Here is a 9,366-nt window from a genome sequence, read left to right as displayed (position 1 = left end):
AGTAACACTAGGGGAAAAAAGGACAGGATGTTATGTAGTACAGATATCTTAAAGAGGCACTGTAATTATGCCATTAACATTTTCCCCTAAACCTGTGTAAATATATATTTTGTGCTGTGTCCATATGTTAATATACTCAGGCTCCTGTCTCCAGCTGCTGCTCTCTGGCACCGGGAGGACCCCCCTTGACTCAGGGGCCTCATAGCATCTGGGTGTGCCGCTATTAGCGATACGCCACTGGCTGGGGGGCCCCTGGAGCAGTGGGAGCCCTAGGCAGCTGCTGGCCAATATGCCAGCAAGTGTCAGTGCCTGGGCCCACCGGAGATTCATCCGGTTCTCCGGTGGGCCAATACGTCCCTGCTCCTTAGACTGCGCTGTATGTGTAAAAGAGACTTCCGTCTCATACATAGAGCACAGTGTGAGCCGGAGAGTCTCTATTGCCATCACGTGACTCAGAAGAGGAGCGGCACTGGATACCGGAGAAGACAGCAATTGGTGATTATATTAACACACTGACAGTACAGTACACCAACATTTATACAGGTTTAGGGAAAAAAAAGTTATTTGAAGGGCTTCTTTAAGCTGATTTGGGAGTAGAGTTAGGCTTAGATAAGAAGTGCTCATCTTGTTAGGAAAAGTATTTTTAGTATAAGGCTGGCGTCACACTGGCGTTTTAAATGGCTGAGTGCAATGCGATAAAAAAAAAAAATCGCATTGCACTCTGACCAATGTTCAGCTATGGGGCAGCTCCCACCAGCCGACTTTTTGTCAGCCGTTTTCCTCGGTCTGAGACAATCGCAGCATGCTGCGATTGTCTCGGACCGAGGAAAACTCTCGGCTCACTCGCACCCATATAAGCCTATGGGTGCGAGTGAGACAGTGCACATCACTTGGATATCATCCGAGTGATGTGCGTTATAAGCGGACCCCAGCAATGGAGGAGATGGAGAAATTAATTTGTCCGCCTCCTCCGCAGCTGTGCTCCGATCCTCCCTGTGCGAGAGAATCGGAGCACAGACGCATGACACTCGGCTCCTGCTCTGCTGCGAGCAGGAGCCGAGTGTCATTAGCATATCGCATCCGATGATCTCGCATCGGATGCAATACGCCAGTGTGACGCCGGCCTTAAGCGTACTCGAATGTTCATGCGGTAAAGGGAACCTGTCAGGCGAGTCATGATGCCCAAATGGTGTGCTATATGAATAGCAGCCTGACTGTGTAAAGTTGCCAAAAGCGTTCCATGACCGAGCTGCTGTCCGGTTACGCTCTGACACTTTACAGGGACACAGTGTCCCAGTATGCTGTCAGGAGTGGGGTGCATCACACTCAATTGTAGGCCGCATGCCTCTGCTCTCTGCAGGCCTCCATCCTCATTAGTCACCGCGCACAATTCAGCGGACACCAAGTTCATTGCAACAAGCAAACGTTTACTGGTCAGTTCAAGTTCATCAGGTTGTAACGTGTGATAGGGCATATTTCTTACGTCGTCAGTACAAAACATCTTCAGCCCTACAACTTGTACGTCCTAGACTATCCCCAAGCCCAATGACTGTCAGCCTCAGGGATATCCTGTCCACTTCAGCAGTGCACCCAGGATCCACTACATGGCTCCCTGTCCATCTTCCACCGTACGCCAGAGAACACGATGTGCCCTGATTTCCCTATGTCAGACCTTGGGCTCCGGATGTGACAGGAGTATCCGGGATTCCAGTATGGCTTCCCACTGCTTTAAACGACTGGTACATGCTGGCCCTAGCAGCCCACTGTGCTTGATTTTGACCTTGTCATGGTACTTCCAGATCTGAGTCCCTTTTGGGAATTGTCTGCTTTTCACTAAAGGCCCCGTCTCACATAGCGAGATCGCTGCTGAGTCACAAGTTTTGTGACGCAACAGCGACCTCAGTAGCGATCTCGCTATGTTTGACACGTACCAGCGACCCGGCCCCTGCTGTGAGATCGCTGGTCGTGTCGGAATGGCCTGGACCTTTTTTTGGTCGTTGAGGTCCCGCTGACATCGCTGAATCGGTGTGTGTGACACGGATTCAGCGATGTCTTCACTGGTAACCAGGGTAAACATCGGGTTACTAAGCGCAGGGCCGCGCTTAGTAACCCGATGTTTACCCTGGTTACCATCGTAAATGTAAAAAAAACCCAAACACTACATACTCACATTCCGGTGTCCGTCAGGTCCCTTGCCGTCTGCTTCCCGCACTGACTGACTGCCGGCCGTGAAGTGAAAGTACAGCACAGCGGTGACGTCACCGCTCTGCTGTTAGGGCCGGCGCTCAGTCTGTCAGTGCAGGAAGCGGACGCGAAGGTGAGTATGTACTGTTTGTTATTTTACATTTTACACTGGTAACCAGGGTAAACATCGGGTTACTAAGCGCGGCCCTGCGCTTAGCAACCCGATGGTTACCCGGGGACCTCGGCATCGTTGGTCGCTGGAGAGCGGTCTGTGTGACAGCTCTCCAGCGACTAAACAGTGACGCTGCAGCGATCGGCATCGTTGTCTGTATCGCTGCAGCGTCGCTATGTGTGACGGGGCCTTTACACTGGTCCCCACCCACTGGGCTAATTCTATACATTAACTATATCTTATCCTAAAGACTAAACCTATTGTCCTTCTCTTATGACCTATACTGTTGCTAGGCCACTTAACTATATGAAGAGTACTTATACTCTCCCAAGTCTAATCCTATGATTACCCTAAAATATGCACTACTCGCATTGTACATTAACACTTTACATTACCATCACACAATATAAAAGACACATCACTAATCACATTACATGTAAAACCACATGACACTGTACACATGGAGCGACTGTTGTCTTCAGGTTAGGAATGCAGCAGAACAGTCCACCATCCTTACAACTGCACAATTGCAGCCAGGTATATCATTTTCCAAAAACCTCCAGTGTTTCAGAGGAAAAATATACTTTAAATATCTTCCCAGTCCTGCACTAGGTGATTGACAGGTCTCTCCCCATGTACATTCATTGGAGATACCTATAAATCACCTGCTGCTGTGTTGAGAGACGCCGCCAGGGAGTTTTGCCAGACAACTCTCAGCTTTGGCCTTATGTTCAAAGTGTGTACTTGGCTGGAATCATACAGATTGGCTGCTATTCATGCTGCCCGTGGTTTTAGCAGCTTGAATCACCTGACTGGTTCCTTTAAAACACTCTTAATGGCTGGTCACTTGCACTAAATTTAGGGTAACCACCCCCACCTCTTGGGCCCAAAGACGTGTCAGTAGACACAAAATGGTCATAGCCTGCAGTTTGCCTATACTCAACGGATTTTATTGCTTACTAGAAAATAATAAAGATGATTTTTCCATGACGAGGCTTGTGCAATCATCTTCACTTCTACTCCTTGTGACTTTTTACAAAACAACAGAGCACCACTGATTTCACGTCAGCTAGCTACATGTATGGACTACACTTGTGTATATTATCTTACATTTATGTGAGGAAGACAGTGATGCCAAGCGGTTTCCTTTTTGCCTAATTTTAGAGACTACAGTTGTGGTCAAAGTTTTAACACTGACACAAATTTTGGTTTTCACAAAGGTTGCTGCTTTAGTTTTTATTGCGGCAATTTGCATTAAGTCTAACTTGGAAGATCACTCAGTTCAGTGATCGTCTCATTAATTCAGCAGAAGTGTTAACAAGGACGATGCAGTGGATAGCTGTCATGCTGATTCAATTGTAACGGCAGACTGGTTGCTGTAAAAGGGGTCAATGCTTGGAATCATTGTTTTCTTCTGTTAATTACTAGATGGTGGCCCGATTCTAACGCATCGGGTATTCTAGAATATGTATGTATATAGCAGCCACATAGTATATAGCACAGGCCACGTAGTATATAGGAGCCATGTAGTATATAGCAAATACTACGTGGCCTGTGCTATATAATATGTGGCTGCTATATACATACATATTGCAGAATACCCGATGCGTTAATACAGGCCACGCAGTATATAACACAGCCCAAACAGTATATAACACTGGCCACGTAATATACAGCACAGCCCACGCAGTATATAACAGCCCACATACTACCTGGCCAGTGTTAGATACTATATAGCAGCCACGCGGTATATAACACAGCCCACATAGTATATAGCAGTGTGGGCACCATATCCCTGTTAAAAAAAAATAATTAAAATAAAAAAGTTATATACTCACCCGCCGGGATCCAGCGAAGCTGTGTCGATGCATGCGTGGCTGCCGCCATCTTCCGTTCCCAGGATGCATTGCGAAATTACCCAGATGACTTAGCGGTCTCACGAGACCGCTAAGTCTTCTGGGTAATTTCACAATGCATCTCTGGGAACAGAAGCTGGCAGCAGCCGCACGCGCCTAGGCGGACTACGGAAGGTGAGTATAGCAGGTTTGTGTTTTTTTTTAATTATTTTTAACATTACATCTTTTTACTATTGATGCTGCATAGGCAGCATCAATTGTAAAAAGTTGGGGACACAGGGTTAATAGCAGCGTTAACGGAGTGCGTTACCCGCGGCATAACGCGGTCCGTAACGGTGGCATTAACCCTGTGTGAGTGCTGACTGGAGGGGAGTATGCGGGTGCCGGGCATTGACTGCAGGGGGGTAGGGAGGGACTAATTCTCGACCGGACTGTGCCCGTCGCTGATTGGTCGCGGCAGCCAGGACACGCAGCTGGCGAGACCAATCAGCGACGCGGGATTTCCGTGACGGAAGTTGCCGACAGACAGAAGGACAGACAGAAAGACGGAAGTACCCCTTAGACAATTATATAGTAGATGGTTACCTCCCCTTGCAGTCATTGATTTGCATCAAAAGTGAGTTACAGGCAAGGACATTGCAGTTTGGAAGATTGTCCCTAAATCAGCCAATTATTTGAGGACATTTTAGAATAAGGAAGGGGATTAATGTCTTCAATGAGAATTGCAGGCTTGAAAACCCAAAAAACTTGAGGGGTGTGACTAAACTAGGTCAATACAACACAGTTTACTTCACTTTATAATAGGTTCCCCTATTTACCTGTTAGAAATACCTACATTTACACATGAAAACACCTATATATATGAAGCCTGTAAGTTAAACACGTGCTCCAGGTCTCTTTTCAGCAAGTTCAATAATACATAGGCACACAATTTCCATTCTCACCAGCCAAACTGAATCCTAGAAACTTTGGTTGATAAGTCTGCACAGCGCTTAACAATGTCAGCAGTCCTGACAATTCAACCTAGAAAAGATGGCAAAAATCCACAAGTCAGGAACCTGGATTTCTGCCAATACAAAATATTGCGTAATGCATCAGTGCAGCCTTAGGGTACCGTCACACAGTGCAATTTTGATCGCTACGACGGTACGATTCGTGACGTTCTAGCGATATCGTTACGATATCGCAGTGTCTGACACGCAGCAGCGATCAGGGATCCTGCTGAGAATTGTACGTCGTAGCAGATCGTATGGAACTTTCTTTCGTCGCTTGATCACCCGCTGACATCGCTGGATCGTTGTGTGTGACAGCGATCCAGCGATGCGTTCGCTGGTAACCAGGGTAAACATCGGGTAACTAAGCGCAGGGCCGCGCTTAGTAACCCGATGTTTACCGTGGTTACCAGCGTAAAAGTAAAAAAAAAAAAACCGTACATGCTCACCATCTGATGTCCGTCCGGTCCCTTGCCGTCCGCTTCCCGCTCTGACTGTCTGCCGGCCGGAAAGTGAGAGCAGATCACAGCGGTGACGTCACTGCTGCACTCTGCTCTCACTGTACGGCCGGATCTGTCAGAGCAGGAAGCGGACGGCAAGGGACCGGACGGACATCAGATGGTGAGCATGTACGTTTTTTTTTTTTTTTACTTTTACGCTGGTAACCAGGGTAAACATCGGGTTACTAAGCGCGGCCCTGCGCTTAGTAACCCGATGTTTACCCTGGTTACCCGGGGACTTCGGCATCGCTCCAGCGCCGTGATTGCAACGTGTGACCGCAGTCTACGACGCTGGAGCGATAATCATACGATCGCTGCGACGTCACGGATCGTGCCGTCGTAGCGATCAAAATTGCACTGTGTGACGGTACCCTTAGCTTATTTTATACACAAACAAAATTCTAAAAGGAAGAGTTGTATCGCATGAGATGTCTGCTCGTAGGTCAAGTCAAGTATTTTGCACCCCTCTAACCTGTTCACTAGTCCAATACTAAACCCCTTATCACGTTTTAAGGAGTTATAGTTTGCCTCCTAGTTGTAGAAAGATGTCAAAGTTTTTCATGTTGTACTGGACACCGTGTAACAGGGCCGGACTGGGACTAAAATTCAGCCCTGGCATTTGAAGTCACACAGGCCCACTTGTCACATCTTTGTACACTTGTAGGTTACAAGAAGTGAGGGGAGTGTAACATGACTATATAACATATAATTACTGCTGTATCCAGCATTACAGCTCAGTGCCCATAGAATGTAATGCAGCCCAGCCCCCATAGAGTGTAATGCAGCCCAGCCCCCATAGAGTGTAATGCAGCCCAGCCCCCATAGAGTGTAATGCAGCCCAGCCCCTATAGAATGTAATGCAGCACAGCCACCATACAATGTAATGCAGCACAGCCACCATACAGTGTAATGCAGCACAGCCACCATAGAATGTAATGCAGCCCCCCCCCCCAATAGCCCCACAATCCAGTTATCACTCAGTCATTGATATATAATAATAATAAAAAAAAACCAAAACACTCTCCTCACCTCTCCTCGTGCCCCACGCTGCTCCTGGCTCCGGTCTCAGCAGCTGCAGTCTGCCCGGTCACACAGCAGGTGCGCGATGATATGACGTCATCGCACACCTGCAGTGTCAGCGCGAGGCAGAGCGGGGAATGATGGGAGAGGGAGCGTCAGCAGACGCTCTCTCCTCCATCATTGTATTCAACTGTACCGGCGTCTATGACGCCGATATAGTTGAATGCGGGGCAGGGAGTGTGCCGACAGCGGCACACTCGAGCGGCCCACTACTGCCACCAGCCTTTCTGGCATTTGCCAGAACTGCCCGATGGCCAGTCCGGCCCTGCCGTGTAAGGCCGGTTTCACACGTCCTGATATTTCCAGTACCAGTAAACACGGTACCGATGTCCCTGTGTGTACTATATGCGGCACACGTGTGGTCCCCCCTAGTTTACTAACCAACCAGACAAAACTCACAGGTGCGGGCTGCTATGGGGCCATAGTTGGATATGGGCCCCCCCCATAACTACATTTAACATAGGATAAGTAATGGAGAGGTGTCTTATTGACACCTCCATTATCAAGCCGGCCTAATGTCATCTTACAATAGGAAGGTGACATTAACCCCTCATTACCCCACTTGCCACTGCTACAGGGCAAGTGGGAAGAACAGGGCAAAGCTCCAGAATTGGCGCATCTAATAGTTGCGCCTTTTCTGGGCAGCTGCAGGTTGCCGTTTTTAGGCTGGGGGGCCCTTACCAGCCTGAGAATAGCAGCCCACACCTGTGTGTTTTGTCTTGTTGGTTAATTAATTAGGGGGACCTCACGTCTTTTTCCTTTCATTCATTCTCCCCTGCTGAGCAGGGGAGAAGGGATGACAGCCAGCTTCAGCACCTCGGGCAGGGGAACAGCGCTTACAGTAGCACCGCTTCCCCCGCGGCTGTCCGTGCACACGGAGGACAGTGTACACTGTTCTCAGTGTGCAGTGCACGTGTGGCACGTTTTGCAGCCCGCATGTCCGGGTAAAAACGGACATGTCTGCGTGTTTTGCACACAGTCCGTCAAAACACGCTGACATGTGCATAGACTCATTCATTTGAATTGGTCTACGTGTGTCAGTGTCTGATACATGGGAAAACTGTCACTACACGTACCGGAGTCACTGATGTGTGAAGCCAGCCCAATAGTGGCTGCAGGGCAGAATTTCTCTTTCAATTAACACCTCTGGTGTTGAAGTATTAGCAATTAAAGTACACTGCTCAAAAAGATAAAGGGAACCCTAAAATACCACATCTTAGATATCACTGAATGACATTCCAGTAGCAAATGTTTTACATAGTGGAATGCATATAGAACAAAAAATTATCATTGTAAATCAAAAATGAATATCCCATGGGGGGGGGGGGGTCTGTTTTTGGAATGATACTTAAAGTCAAGTGGAAAATCAAATTACAGGCTGATCCAGCTTCAGTGGAAATTCCTCAAGACAAGGAAATTATGCTTAGTAGTGCAAATGCCCTCACCCCTATAGGCTTACTATCATGAGGCAATGTCTACAGCCAACAGATGTTACTCTGGTAGTGCAGCTCATCCAGGATGGCACATCAATGCGAGCTATGGCAAGAAGGGTATTTGTGTCAGCGGTGTCCAGAGCATAGAGCAGATACCAGCAGACATGGAGGGGGCCTCAAGAGGACAACAACCCAGCAGCAGGACCGCTACCTCCTTCGTGTAAGTAGGAGCCTTGCCAGAGCCCTGCAAAATGACCTTCAGCAGGCCACTAACATCCATGTGTCTGCTCAAACTGTCAGAAACCGACTCCATAAGGGTGATATGAGGGCCCTACATCCACAAGTGGATGTTGTGCTTACAGCCCAGCAACATGCAGGCCAGTTGGCATTTGCTAAAGAACACCAAGATTTGCAGATTTGACATTGGCATCCTGTGCTCTTCACAGATGAGAGCAGGTTCACACTGAGGACATGTGACAAGACGCCGTGGAGATCATTCTGCTGCCTGCAACATCCTTCAGCATGACCAGTTTGGCAGTGGGTCAGTAATGGTGTGGGGAGGCATTTCTTTGGAGGACCGCACAGCCCTCCATGTGGTGGCCAGAGGTAATGTGATTTTACATTGATCGGTTTAATGTTTTCTTGTTCTCAATGAATTCCACTATGTAATGAATAAAGATTAGCGACTGGAATATTTCATTCAGTGATATCTAGAATGTGGTATTTTAGTGTCCTTTATTTTTTTTGAGCAGTGTATTTGGCATGTAATGTGTTAGCACCCATTTGGATTTAAGTTATCAGATAGCAACTCATAAGTACATGCCCTCAGTAAAAGCGATGTAAAATAGGTCCACTTTACATTAACTCATTAGGCACCAAATACTTTTTTTTGACATTATAGTTAGGTCCATATATTTTTGGACAGAGACAACATTTTTCTAATATTGGTTATAGACATTACCACAATGAATTTTAAACAAAACAATTCAGATGCAGTTGAAGTTCAGACTTTCAGCTTTCATTTGAGGGTATCCACATTAAAATTGGATGAAGGGTTTAGGAGCTTCCGCTCCTTAACATGTGCCACCCTGTTTTTAAAGGGACCAAAAGTAATTGGACAATTGACTCCAAGGCTATTTCATGGACAGG

This window comes from Ranitomeya variabilis, chromosome 5, assembly GCF_051348905.1.
Source record: "Ranitomeya variabilis isolate aRanVar5 chromosome 5, aRanVar5.hap1, whole genome shotgun sequence".
In the NCBI taxonomy this organism is placed as follows: domain Eukaryota; kingdom Metazoa; phylum Chordata; class Amphibia; order Anura; family Dendrobatidae; genus Ranitomeya; species Ranitomeya variabilis.
The sequence above is the reverse complement of the archived record's forward strand: the minus strand, read 5'-3'. Positions refer to the sequence as shown.